This window comes from Marmota monax, unplaced genomic scaffold, assembly GCF_021218885.2.
Source record: "Marmota monax isolate L192 unplaced genomic scaffold, Marmota_monax_Labrador192_F-V1.1 WCK01_AAM20220418_F8-fsc00494, whole genome shotgun sequence".
In the NCBI taxonomy this organism is placed as follows: domain Eukaryota; kingdom Metazoa; phylum Chordata; class Mammalia; order Rodentia; family Sciuridae; genus Marmota; species Marmota monax.
Genome location: NW_026694667.1, coordinates 47,548 through 61,236, shown reverse-complemented (window position 1 = coordinate 61,236; position 13,689 = coordinate 47,548). Strand labels below are relative to the sequence as shown.

At 39.6% G+C, this 13,689-nt stretch overlaps 1 pseudogene; it reads right to left on the bottom strand.

Moving 5' to 3' along the window:
- Window positions 1-12,156: 12,156 nt before the first annotated feature.
- On the bottom strand, window positions 12,157-13,275 carry LOC124078510 (histidine protein methyltransferase 1 homolog; annotated as a pseudogene).
- Between the last annotated feature and the right edge of the window lie 414 nt (window positions 13,276-13,689).

Sequence of the window (13,689 nt, the reverse complement as noted above, 5' to 3'; positions counted from 1 at the left end):
ACCACCCTGATGATACAGATAAGCTTTTAAAAAATGTTTCTGAATGTCATATTTTAATGCTGGAAGAAAAAAAAATATTCTGTTTTGTCTCATGTAGTGTTTAGTGTGGTGAGCCGCTTCTGCCGTTTCTGCAGACTATGGTCGCCATTACAAGATGACGCTGGCTCCGCTGTGGTCTGTGACAAACAACGTCTTATCTGGGAAAGTTGGCACATGATTTTTCACCACCCTGTGAGAAAGCTCCACGCGGCAGCTTTGCATTGGGGCTTGGGATGCTTTATTAAGGCTGGGAGGGGCATCCGGGAGGGAGAAGAAGAAATATCAAGGGCCTGAATAAACTGCTGAAAGAAGATTCCTGAGTTGCGTCTTCCTTGCGGGCAAGGGGTCGCGACAGTTTAGGATATCCTTCACAGAACAGATTAAAAAGATGAAATCTATACACACACAAAAAAAAAAAAAAAAACAGTGAGATAGAATGGAATGCCGATATTGTTGGAGATGCACTAGGAGCATCATTTTCACAAATCCAAAATTTTTAAAGAGACATAAAAGAATAGAGGGGAGAGGGCATGGAGGCAAGGATGACAGAAGCATAGACAGGTAGGTGAGTTGATGGATGGATGCATGCATGGACATGTGGATTTGTGGATGGATACACAGGTGTGTGGATAGATGAATAGAAGTAGCTTTGAAAAAGAGACAATTGTCAAATGTGCTAATGGCATCTGGAGATGTAGTTTGGAAAGGATGAATATGCCATCATGGGATTAGGCAATATGAAGGCCATGGATGCCCTTAAAAATGCATTTTTCTGTTGGAGGCATTCATGTAGAAGCTCAGTTGAAGTGGTTTCAATGTTTGTATCATGTTTATAGAACAAGAGTAGAGATGTTTGCTGCTTGGAGCATCAGAGAAATGTAGTCATATGATAAAAGCATATGGTTAAGGGATGGCCTTAGCTTTGACTTCATGTGGTATAGTAAGTAAGAAAAAAGAGTATGTTTGTAGTAAGAGAAGAGTTAAAAAGAAATGGGGAGTGTGACAATTCTGGAAAATCTAGAACTGAGAAGACAGATGGGCATAGGATCCAGGTGAAGGGCTTGTCCTCAACAGGATTCTGTCACTACCTCCATGATGGACAGCAGAGCTTACTAGTGCAGACTCAGTGTTGGGAAGGAATTAGAGTGCCCCTCTGATTACTTCTGTTTTCTCAAGGAAATACCAGTGAACATCATGAAAATATTTGGTGCTGGTACTTGCGAGGACTACTTAGGTAGAGAATAGAGAAGATACAGGTGTGGCAAGAGCAGAGTTTATTTAGGGGTGTTAGGGGAGATTGGGGAAGAGGGAGAAGGAGCAGAAGAGGTGTGTTTGAGGGGGGAGAGTTCTGGATAGCTCTGGATAAACTGGCTAAAGAAGGGCCTTGAAAAATGGATAAGGAATGCTGTATAGTGAGTGGACTGGAAGCCTCCCTGAGACTGAAGGCTGTCAATACAGAAGCATCAGGGGGGAGCTGGAAGAACAGGAGGTGGTGCTGCTGGTGATGAGAGGTGCATGAAAAAAATGAACATCATGGAAGGGGCAGGGTATTCCCTTATGCCCAAGGCATGACCACAGGCAAGGAGACTTCGGAGAGGAGGAGAATATTTCTAAGGATGGAGAGGCTCCAGTGGTGGCCTGCTCAGCTTCACAGACACTGAGGTTGCCAGGTAGGATCAGAGGAATGAGGCTGGAGAGAAAGACTATGAACATGTCACTTAAGAAGCATGTTCTAAATATGTGTTAGTGGGACAAGAGTGAATAAATTGATAGATGGTAGTGATGTAGACAGTAGGGATGATGACTATTCTCACTGGAAAAATTGATATCACAAAGCTAGGCTCTTAGAAAATATCTCATAAACTATCAAAATCATTTCCACACGTGAATAACCTCTTTAGTTGTAAGCTTTCTAGGTTTTCTGGACACCAAGATCCAGAAATAAGAAACGTTATCAGTTTCAAGACAAGATAATGATTGTGGCCTCATTCTAACTGCCAATCTGAACAGTGTCCAAAGACACTGAGAAATTGGTCTGACCCAATTATCCATGAATTTTTCCTTTGACTTGGTTGCCTTGTCTGTAAACATAGTGTTTACTTGACCTTCAAGTCCTCCCTGCAGTTGGGGTCAACTCATGGTTTCCTTTGAAATAAATCAAATTGTTCTTTGGAGGGAAACTGTGTCTTCATAATGTTTTTAAAGTATCTGGCTCCTGGTCACCTTTCTACAGGTATTTTCTGAGCTATTATCTATGCATAGATGAGACAACCAAAAAAATTGATCCCGAAGAATTTATCAGTAAATATATAGCACATCACAGAGTAGCGAGCACCACATAGAGAGTTGAGACAGGATTAGGGAAAAGGATAAGTAGGCAGGATATTGTTATTTTATTGAAGGTGTGTAGGGAAGGCCTCCCAGAAATGGTGTTGACTGAGTAGAGACCTGGAGGAACTGAGAAAAGAGGTCATGCAATTATCTGGGGAAGCAGAATTCTAGGCAGAAGGAGCAGCACATGTAGCAGCTCTGAGAAGGGAAGTACTTGGTGGGATACTGGATACCAACTAGTCCTGGGATACTGGTAAAGCTTCATGCCAAGTTTTGTCACACAGCACTCACTGAAAGGAATGGGGTATTCCCATCTCTATTTCTCCCACAACCTGGAAGGAATATGAAGTAGTACCATATTATAGATGTAAGCAAGCTCAGGAATCACAGACATGCCTGAGCCTGCTCTTCTGTTCATATCTGAAACTCCTAAAAGGGGGATGACTTCCTATTTCATCAGAAAACAGCATTTAGCCTCAGATCTATATGGAGGATGCCATCTACACTGAACGTCTGTCAACCTGACAGTATCAATGATAAGTTGTAACATGGTGACCATGGCTATCTTAACATTTCTACATTTTATGGAGGACTACAGGAATGAGGAAGGATCTAGGATGGAAGAAAGGCAGAAATGAGAAGATGGGAAACAGTGAAGAAAATAGACCCTGATTGGAAAGAAACTCAGGGTTATCTGTGATGGTGACAATGGCCTCGAACTTGCTGGTTGTTACATGAATGTGCAACTTATTCATCATCATTAAAATGCACCATTATATTTCATACAGTCTCAGGAAACAAAAGAAGTAACAAGTCAAACAAAGTGCAATGATACATGGGAGTAAGGTGACTTTCTGGGACTCCTACACAAAGGATCCCAGTGACCCCAGCTTCTGGGTCTAGAGCATAAACTATAGGTGGCTTGCTTCCTTCCCAACATTCCCCTGGGCTCAGATCCTGCTTTTTATCCAGTAAGCTAGAGTCTCCCTCAGCCCTATTGGTGAAGACGATGTGAGGAATTGTTTATCCTGTGTCTCCTGACAGCAGCCATGGGAAGGGGACACCCATCTCTTGGGTCATGGGCAGGTCTGGCCATTCTTGACCTCAGATATTGAAGTTTGTTTACCCATGGGCTTCATCACACCCATCATAAATCAGAACATGTGGATTTGAGAGCTTCATTTAAAAGTCTTTGACCCCATGTCCTGGTAGTGTGACCTGGAGCAAGTGACCTGTCTTCTCTGAGTCTCTAATTCTCATTCATAAGATGGAACCAATGCCCAACAGGCAGAATATTTGCAGGATTTGGGAAAAACATGTAATGTAATCTCAACCTGGCCCACATTCTATCCATCTAGTGGACAATGTAACACACCAGGGTAGGCAAGAGCAGGGGCTGGAGCTATGCAGTCCAGACTGAATTACATGTTGAGTGACTGGTAATTTACTTAGGCTGTCTGTACCTCCATTTGCTCTTCTGTCATCATGATGATAATGTTTCCTCCTCACAGGCTTTTTGAGGGAAAAATAAGATGACATGCAGTCACCAAAGGCAGAACCTGCACACTGTTGCCATCCTTTGCTAGAACAGTTTCTAGAGATTAGGACATGGACACGTTTGGGGGCTGTCATTCTGCCTAACATATATACCATCCCTTGGCCAGCCTTTATGGTAAATGTCACTCTTCTTACACCAGGGCCACAGAGATAAACACAGAAGAATTTTTTTTTCTCACAACATGTCCATCCTATAGAGGAAAACAGAATCTGAACAATCAGTTAACAAAGTGATTCCTGATATACTATTGTGATGGGCCATTCTAGGTGTAAACCTGATTGGGCTAAAGGATATCCAGATAGCTGGTAAATCATTATTTCTCAATATGTCTTTGAGGATGTTTATGAAGAGATTTGCATTGGAACCAGTAGACTCAATAAAGAAAGTCTACTCTCACCTAATGTGGGTAGGCACCATCCATTCCCCTGAGGGCCAAGATAAACTGAAAAGACAAATTCAAGAACTTAAAAGGCAAATTTTCTGTCCCTTCTAGAGCTGTGACACTCATTTTTCTCTTGCCCTGGACATCAAATCTCCAGATTCTCAGGGCTTCAAACTCTAGAAGTTACACCATTGACTCCCCTGTTTGTCAGTCCTTTAGAGTCAAACTAAATTACATCACTTGCTTCCTGGTTCTCTAGCTTGCAGAAGATAGTTAGTTCTTGGTACTTCTCAGTCTCCAAAATCACATGAGCCAATTTCCATAATGAATCCCCTCTACAGATATCCGTATCTGTATCTATAGGTGTATCCTATTGGTTCTGCTTCTCTGAAGAACCCTGATACAAAAATCCAATTCTTCACTGTGATTTTGTACCAGATCTTGGCTGGCCACTTTACATGACTCACAAAACCCAGAAGTATAAATTCTACTGTTATCTCTCCTTTACAGGTGGGCAGGCCTTCTGTGTTCTCATCAACCCTGAATATAGTCCTTTTCAAGAGCCTTCCTAATCATCATCTCTTTATTCCTCCTTATATCTAGGTCCAGCATCTGAATCTTACAATGGCCCCTGCTCTCTCTGTCCTCAGCCCTCAGCCTACAGTCACCTGCTCACATTCTATAACTCCTCCATTTCCTATTTTGGGTGTGTCTGGTGCAGTGGAAGCCAGGTCCACACCTGAGCTTCTTGATAAGTGAAAGTGACTTTTCCTTTCACTGAGAGAAATCTGACTATAACCTTTGGCTGGAGAACCCTAACTAATACAATGATTCATGACATTAATACCAGCATTTACTTCACCATGATTTTGTACCAGACACTAACTAACCACTTTACATTTATCATGCTTTCCTCACACTAAATCTAGAACTGAAATTCGTAGCCCCATAGTGGCTCTGGTACCATGGTGAGATCTTAATGTCACCAGTCACAGCTCAGTCATGGACTGTCCACATTACAATGATATCCACTTAGGCCAGAAGGAGACCATTTTGTAGTATTGGGGATTGAATCTGGGGGCACTCCATCACCAAGCTATACCCCCAGCTGTCAAGAGCCCTCTGTAAACTGTGCATGAACCAAACCAGCGTCAAAGCCATTAGGTGACAAAGTCTAGTATCTGGGAACTCACAGTTACACTCTTACTGATGAGATCACCCAGTACATGTGAAATTCCTACCTAGCTCTGCCAGGTTCCACACAGCACCAAGATAGGGTGACCCGCTGAAGCCAGATAGACACACAGCTTCTCAGAGATGGGTGTGGCTTGCCAAAATGCCAGTCAACCTGTTTGCTGCAAGTCTCTGGCCATGCCACACCCAGAAGCAAGACTCCTCCCTCTGAAACCTGCCTTTAATATACTCCCTTAAATAAACAACTGGAGGCATTTTCTAGGTGTTTAGTTCCAGCTCCTATCAGAGCTGGAGAACCTAACAGGCAACCTGCTTTTAAAACCTATTTTTGACTCTGCCTATTATTTCTTCACTATTTCAGACTTATTTTTCTCAGGTGGCTTATTTCTTTCTGATTAGGAAAAAATTACCCTAGCAGGGTGCTGGCTGCCTATAATATCCAACCATCTCCATTTTATTGAGACAGGGTCTTAACTAATTTGCCCAAGCTGGCCTCAAACTTGCAATCCCACTGCCACAGTCTCCTAAATCACTGAGATTACAGGTGTGTACCACCATGCCTACCACAACAGGGGACTTCTCATCTCTAAGACAGGGAAAACCACAGAGAAAATGGAGAAGTCTTAAACATTTACTCCTACACAAGCCCCAGGGCAAGATGTACATCACCGCCTCCTTCTGTGTGTATTGTGGACAGCTGGAAGGAGACTTGGGCCAGCTCTACCCCTTCCTCCAGAAGGGCCCTGATTTTGGTTAGTGATATTTGGAGTTTTCTGTAGATGACCTCCATCTTCCTCTTCTCTTCCTCCACTTTTCCTTTCACCATGAGCTCATTTCTTTGGTTAAATAGAGATTCTTATATTTTTAATCTTCCTCTTCTAAAGTTAGCATTATTGGTTTTTAGTTTTCTCAAGATGTACTGGCTGCTTGGGCATGGTGGTTGCATGCCTATAATACCAGCAGCTCAGGAGGCTGAGATAGGAGAATTGTGAGTTCAAATTGCTGAGCCTCAGCAACGGTGAGGTACTAAGCAATTCATGAGACCCTGTCTCTAAATAAAATACAAAATAGAGCTGCAGATGTTGCTCAGTGATTGAGTGCCCCTGAGTTCAATCCCTGGTACACCTCCCCCTGCAAAAAAATGCACTGCCTATGCAGCCTGTACCATGGACAGTCAGACTATAACTTGGCCAGTTGTAAGGACATAGGCATATATCCTGAAGGCACTGGGATCAATCTCAACAGAAGACCACCAACTCCTCCCAGCCACACCCTAGCCAGCATCCAGTTCTTCCTGTGGGCATCCCTTCTTAGGGTCTGAATGCTGGTTGGACAGCCCCTAATTGGAGTGAATAGATGACCCAATCATCCTAGGCTGAGAACCTGGACAGAAGAATCCCTCAGATGAGGAAGAAGCAGAAAATCTCCATGAGCCTTGAGCATCCACTCAAGCAGTTGAAAGGCACCCTACTCACCACATGACAGCTGAACTGCTGTGCTTCTGCAGACCCAGCCCCTGACTTCTATTGGCTTAATAATTTCCTCAGTTGCTTAATAGGCATAATGGCATTCCCAGCATGCAGAGGATACTCATGAGTGGAGGGGAGCTGAAGTAATGAGAAAGCAGTCCTAGCCCAGGAGAAGGAGGAGATGGTCAGAATCAGTGGGAAGAACTGACTTGGGCCAATTCAGGCATCTCCAGGGGCTGGCTTCTGGGATGTACTCAGGGCAACCAGGTAGAGGGGAATTCTGAGGCTATGATGAGAACCATAGGCCCAGGACCAGATGAGGTCATCTCTGTAGTGCCCTGGAGCAAGCACCTTCATGGTTGTGGGCTCCTTTCTTTTTGTTCTTGTCTCTCCCCACAAGGAACCCTAGATGAGCTCAGCAAGCTTACTGATGCAGTGGTTACTGAGGCCCACATGCCATTAGAGTTGTGAGTCATCATCACAACAGCAACCAGGGGAACACTTGTGTAATTTATCCAGCAGTGGCTCACACAATCTGAGATGATTCTGATGACATGTGATTGTTTCTCATCACCACAGTTTATTCAGTAATTCTTCTACTGGATGATAAGTATTTATTTTCTTACCATGGTAAACCAACTATGATGAGCTTTCCTATACAATAATATTCAAACAGTAGTCCTATATTTTAAAGCTAAAAACTGGAAACAACCCAATCATACACCTATAAGAAAATGCATAGGGCTGGGGATGTGGCTCAGCGGTAGAGCACTCGCCTGACACTTGTGAGGCCCTGGGTACGATCCTCAGCACCACATAAAAATAAATAAAATAAAGGTATTCTGTCCAACTACAACTAAAAATTTTTTTAAAAAAAGAAAATGCATAAATGAATGTGTCAGATTCACACCATGAAATACTAAACAGCTATTAAAAGGAATGAAACAAGCCATATAGAGAATAATAATGCTAAGTGAAAGAAGCCAGATACAAATGAAAATATGCTATATGATTCCCTATATATATGACTCAAAAGAAAATAATAGTCATGTTTAGGCATACAAACACTTGTGTCAATTTTATAGAAAGCAAGGATTCTTACCTGCCTGATAGGCAATTTTTTTCTTTCTTTTTTCTTCTTTTTTTTATTTTTTTATTTCTTACATACATGACTATAGGAGTGCATTATAATCATAATTATCCATTCACAGCACATTTTTTTGTAACTCTGTATATAAAGTATGTTCACGCCAAATTATGCCATTATATATGAGCTCTCTTATTATTATTTTTTGCATTACAATTCTTTTTTATTAGTTACACAAGACAGTACAATGATCTTGACAATTCATACATTTGAATCAAATGGGGTATAATTTCTTATTTTTCTGATTGTACAGGTTGCAGAACCACATTAGTCAATTCTTAATATACCTTTATACCACAATTTGTTGGACACAATACCTTTGTTTTATTTATTTATTTTTATGTGGTGCTGAGGATCAAACTTAGTGCCTCTCATATGCAAGACGAGTACTCCACCACTGAGCCATAACCCAGCCCTGATAGGCAATTTTTAACAAAAATTATACATTAGTGTTGGCATAGTTCTATGTATAGTAGCAAATGTATAGATTCATATAAATACCACCACGATCAATATACAGAACTTTTGCATCACTCCAAAAAGTTATGCAAAAGTTCTGTATATTTTTATGATCCCTATGTAGTCATTCCCTTCCTCCACCTGTAAGCCCTGGCAACCACTGACTATACTATACTCTTTTCTAAGAACATCCTACAAATGGAATAATTCAGCCTGAAATATTTTAAGATTGCTTTCCTTATTTGGCATAGTGTCTTGGAGTTTTGTTCAAGTTGTCATTCTTATTGTTCTGAGTGATGTTCCACTATATGGATACACCAAATCGTATTTTATTCATTGTCCCATTGAAGAACATTTGGGTTATTTCTGGTTTGGATGATGATGAATAGAGCTGCCATAAACATGTGTACATGGATTTTGTGTGAACATAAATTTCCTTTCTTCTAGGGTACATATCCTAAATATCTAATTTTTCCAGAACCATTTACAGAAAAGACTATCCCATTTTTTGGCTCTCCACAAAACTATGGCCAGTTTTTTTTACAGATATATGTATCTTACAGCTATATGTAACACTGTCACAATTATTCTAGTATTAATCTTGAATTGTGTCTGTTTGCAAAAAAAAAAATTGGTTATTCTTATCCTTTTCCCTTTCATTTTAGAACCACTTAGTTTGTATCTACAAAAAAAAAAATCTGCTTCAATCTTAATTAAAATTGCATTAAATCTATCATCAATTTGGGAATGATTGGCATCATACCTTTATGAATCTAGAAAGCCATTAACACGGTTGTCCCTCTCTTTATGGAAATCTTTAATTTCTTTCATTAGCTGCTGGTAATCTTCAGCATGTGAACTGCATATATTTTGTTAGGTTTTTAAGAAGCAGGTATTATATATAATATTAAGGGTTATTGTTTGGTCTAAATCCTGGCTCTATGATGGAATCCTCTAGGGACTTTTAAAAATCAATTGTCTAGGAAGGGGCTTGGGCATCAATGTTGTTTCATAGCTTCCTAGATGGTGACTTCGGTCCTATTCTCTGGGTCTATCTTTCCCAACTGCACCCATTCTCCTATCAAAATGTATACTTATCTATCAGTTACTTGGGAAAAGATATAATAAATTCACCTGAAGTAAGGCATTGATAACTGATAGAAGTTGAACATGTTAACTGTGGATGGGATTTTCATTTTGATTGCAAGTTTTTTATTAGTGCATTATAGTCCTACATAATGGTAGAGTTCATTTTTATATATTCATAAATGCATTTAACATAATTTGGTATGTGCTTGTATGAGTATATCACAATGAATTCTATTTTTATGTATAACTCTAATGCACCAATTTCAACAACAATAATAAATAGAAGGAAGGCCAATAGAGTAGATGAAGAGTATGGGGAGAGGGATCGGGGAAGGAGAGGGGAAGTACAGGGGACTGATTTATTATGATTTGAAAAAATTAAAGGAAATTTTTAAAGCTGAAATTCAGGCTTGGGAGGATTCAGCTGGATTGAAAGTTTTCCAGACCCAAATTCAATCAATGTTAATCACCATTTTGTAGTGCTAATAACAATAATTTATTTGTAATATATCACCACATTTGTAAAACGTCAGCCTCCTTGTTGTTATAGCTTTTAATGGATGTGTGTGTGCACATACCTATAATTCCAGCCATGATTCTGTAGATTCCCTGCTACTTTCACCAAAAGAGAAAGTCCCAATTCACAAATTTAAGTTGTTGGGAATGGCAGAAAGGATTTGGTGGCTTTGGCAGATAGTCTTGGATATTTATATTCAAATAGAACATTAACTAGAAATTGTGGAACAATTTCACTAAAGACTACTTCGACACTTTGTCAGATATGAAGATGATAAACATTTCACAATTACAAGCTGAAAGTTTGAAATGTTTCAATTTGGAAGATACTAGCAAATGGATCTAATCTTTTCTTTTGTTGTATTCAGCTCTGAAAGGTGTTTTTTTTTTTCCCATTTCATTTCAGCACGTGGATGCGGTTTTAAAATATGACATTTTTTTCTCTGATAAGGGAAAAAATTACCACATCAAACTTTTGGTGATTAAACCATTTGAACCATATTTAAGTCACCCAAATAAATTCTTATATCATTTAATATTTACGTCCTGAAGTGATAAGCTCAGGCTGTTTAAAATGTAGAATATATTGCCAATATATCTCTTGAGAAATTCAATTGAATTCATATAGATATTTTTTTTCTGGTGTTATCACTGTTATAAAGAAATCCTTTATGTTTCACTGTTAAAAATCTTGGGGGAATATCTTTCCCTTGCTAGTCCTCATAAATCAGTGTTGAAAGATAGACTTGTTCTTCACTGCCCATTTCTTCATTTGACATCATGAAAAGATGAACACTCAAAAAGAGGTTGTATTATCATACTCCCAATCTTGCCTCTTTTTCAACACTGAATCAAAGTCACAAGGGCTCTTATGGACCACCCATGTTTCTTTGAAGGTAACTAAGTATAAACTGACATTCAGCACAACATCTTTTACTCATGGGGCTTTAGCATCCTTCCTTGTTACATGCATAGCTGTTGCTTTGTCACGCTGATTTCACCTTGATGTTTTTTTTTTCTGATCTTTATCAAACATCACAAAATGATCTTTAAATAGGTGGATGTTATATTCTTTTGTAGGCTGGTTTTTCCATAACAATGGAATAAAAGTTCAGTAGTGATTCTCTTGCATATGTGTATCAGATATTTCAACTGAAAATATGCCAAAGCATGCTCAAGTTTTATAAATTATTCTTGCACTGTGTCATCCAATGGTATTATACAATATGACAGTAATAAAGAAATTGTGTCAAAAATGCATGCTGAAGTTTTTCTTAATGTAATAGTTACCACAACTCCATAGTTATAGATTCGTAGAAATAGTGTTAGAAGCTGATTGTGGTGGTGCACACCTGTAATTCCAGGGGCTACAGTGGCTGAAGCAGGATGATCACAAGTTCAAGGCCAGACTCAGAAGTTTAGTGAGGCCCTAAGCACCTTAGGGAGATCTTGTCTCAAAATTTAAAAAAATAATAGCAAATTGAAAATGATCTATGTATATAGCTCAGTGGCAATGCACCCCTGGGTTCCATCTCCAGTACTACAAAAAAGAAAAAGTAGATTTTTTTGGAAGTCATTATAGTTTAAGCCTGTTATCTCCCTGTAATAATAATATTCATCAATTTAGTATGGGAAAGTATATGTTCTTTTTTCTATAGACATTGGGCTAAATGACAGAGATATCTTTGTGCTTTGTATGAAAAGGTTATAAAACCTACAGTGGCATTGTTGAATGAAGTTTCATAACACACTATGATCACCAAATAAATCAGTATTCCAATATTCATTGTTTTAATTCCTCTTCACTAATTTCTGGAGGATTTCCTGTTCCTGTTTTCAGTCATCATACATGCACATTTACTTGTCCAAATGCATGTATCTTTGCATTCCATATTTACCTCAAAGGCAAGTTCACTATTTTTGAGGGGGGAGGGGTCATTCTGTTTATTTCACTTAGGAGATTCCATGAATATTAACCAGGCTGCTTAAAAGTCATTTCAATTAGGAATCTCTTTAGCTCTTCCTCCATTATTTTGAGTATTCTAGTCTCAAATACATCCCTTTCTTCTATAAACTTCTGGAAGAGATGAACACCTCCACCAACACCAAAATAATGTGCCTTGCTGGCCAGAAGCACCCGCCAATTTTCACCCAGCAGTCTGTGGACCACCTGGTGCAAAGCACTATAATAATCCAAGTTATAAATGGTTTCTGAGGTGAGAATGAAGTCATATTTTACAAAGAGTTTTTCACTGCTTAGTACAAGCTTACAAAACTCAGACCACTCCCCAGAAATGAAATAGCACTTGCACAATTCCTGGGCTACTTTTTATTTCCTGCATCTTTTTGTATCTGGTTCATTTACATCATTTTCTTCCTCTTCCAAAGTGGAGTTAGCCACTACATTAAGTAGGGTCACTTCATCAATCACCAAATTGTTATAATCTTGAAAATTAATTTCTCTGGCCCCTCCCTTGAGTGCAGTTATACCCAGTAATCCTGATCCACAGCCAAGATCCAACACTTTTTTTCGCAGCGAATTTCACATTGGCCTTTGTGAAATAAGCCAGGAGGTCAAAGGTACATACCCAGATTTTTAAGCCTCCTTCATAAATACCTGTAGTCAGATCAGAATGTGAAGAAAAGCTTTCTGAAATTATGTTTTCTCCAGGGAAGTTCTCTTTCAACAAGGTGGTTTCACTATGTTCACAGGCTGGAAACCTGGCAACATTTCTATGACTTTATTTTCCAGCACTTTGTTCAAATCTCTAGGCACAGCATGCTCTTTGGCAAGTCTCAAGCAAAGCTGTTCAGTTCGTCATGTGGCCCAGAGCCCCCTGAGCTCTCAGCTGCACTGGGTGGGTCCGCATCTGAAGGGTGAGGGCTGCATTCCCCACTGACTTGTGCTTCCCCAGGTACTCCTGGGGCTCCGCAGCTGCTCTGCAGAATGTTTTCTGTTTGAGTGTTCTCCCTTTTGACTTTCTGAAGCTGATGATGCTTTCGAGGAATCCAGAGTCAAATCTCCATCCCCAGCGGGTGCTAATTCACTTTCCAGATGGTCTTCTATAGTGAAATTAAATTGAAAGGTCATCCTCTTATTAAATGCACACCAGTCTTGAGTTCAAAGGAAGATTCTTCGACTTCTGGACAGAATTTGATGACACACAGAAACCTGCCTCAATTATTCAGTTAGTTCTGTTGGGGTCAATTCCTCTTTAGCTGCTTATACACCATTACAAAGACATTTCCAAAGACATTTTAGAGGTCTTTGCTCCTCTTTGAATTTAGCCCTCTCAGAAGCACCCAGCTCCAGGTAAAGCTGACCACCACCTAGACGTGCGGGTCGCTATGTCTTAAATGTCACTTTCAGTTGCTATTAATTTTTATCACTATATTTATACTTCAATGAACCACATTTGAGCCATTGATGCATTTTGTGAATTAAGGATAAAATGGTAACCATGAAATATGCAAAATTAAGAATATAACCAATGACAAGAAAAAT